Below are 1,097 nucleotides of genomic sequence, written 5' to 3' on the forward strand. Positions count from 1 at the left end.
CCAAGGCCCCCCACTCCTCCAGCTTTTCAGTTTCTGGGAAGTTTTGCCTAAACCCCTAAATTTAGATCAAATACCCTTTCCAGATACAGCCCTTGAGTCTCTTCACATCTCTCAGTTTAGCCCCTATGCCTAGTTTGTAATTTCCTGTTTACTTCTTAGTACCCCAATACTTTAAATTTTATCTATCTATCTATCTATCTATCTATCTATCTATCTATCTATCTATCATCTACCTATTTATTTTTTTTGAGCACCTACAGCACTTGGTCTTTCTAGGTGGTCTCCCATCCAAGTACTAACCAGGCCTGACCCTGCTTAGCTTCCGAGATCAGATGAGATTGGGCATATTCAGGGTGGCATGGCCGTAGACTGTACCCCAAAATTTTTAGTACCCTGATACTCATTTATAAGCTCTTAAAGGCTACAAATATAAAGTCTGTAAGGCTGTCTTGTTCATATTGAGCCCCTGGAACCTAATACAGGTCTTATCACATGATTGGTGCTCAAAAAATATTTACTGATGAATTAATTATTATTACTATTTTACTCATGAGTACTTGACCTCTGAGTTGTTAATACAGACTAGGAACACTATAGGTTTTAGAATAAGACAGATCTGGGTTCCTGTCCCAGCTCACAAGGAGTGTGAGCTATAGGGGCAGAATAAACCATTAGCTTCATGGTGTTATTGTGAAGATTAAAATATACATGACATTTTTTATTTTTCAAAATTCAGTGCTACAAACGTATTCATCATGGTATCAATTAACCCTACTTCCGCCTTAACCTTTAGGCCAATTGGGGATAGTTCTTAAGTTCTTTATGTGAGCAGTCATTCAAAGAAATAAGGCTTGCCCATCAGCCCAGCACATTCGTTCAAGACTCTGCATTATTATTCAAGCAAATCGGTAAGTCTAATGCCCGTCGACTTAAGAATTATTGATGTTGCTTCTACGTTTTACATTTTATGGTAACAAATCTAACCATTTAAGGAAATAGTTTGTTCCTTCCCAGGGTGATTAAATGAGGGCAGAGGCGATTATGGGTATATTCTGGTAAATATTTCAGGCACGAGAAATAGTCCTGAAGTATATGGC

The 1,097-nt window shown here is 38.1% G+C and overlaps 1 pseudogene; it reads right to left on the reverse strand.

Moving 5' to 3' along the window:
• Positions 1–251: 251 nt before the first annotated feature.
• Positions 252–370, reverse strand: LOC111740890 (annotated as a pseudogene).
• Between the last annotated feature and the right edge of the window lie 727 nt (positions 371–1,097).

The sequence above is a fragment of the Pteropus vampyrus genome, unplaced genomic scaffold (genome assembly GCF_000151845.1).
Source record: "Pteropus vampyrus isolate Shadow unplaced genomic scaffold, Pvam_2.0 Scaffold69, whole genome shotgun sequence".
In the NCBI taxonomy this organism is placed as follows: domain Eukaryota; kingdom Metazoa; phylum Chordata; class Mammalia; order Chiroptera; family Pteropodidae; genus Pteropus; species Pteropus vampyrus.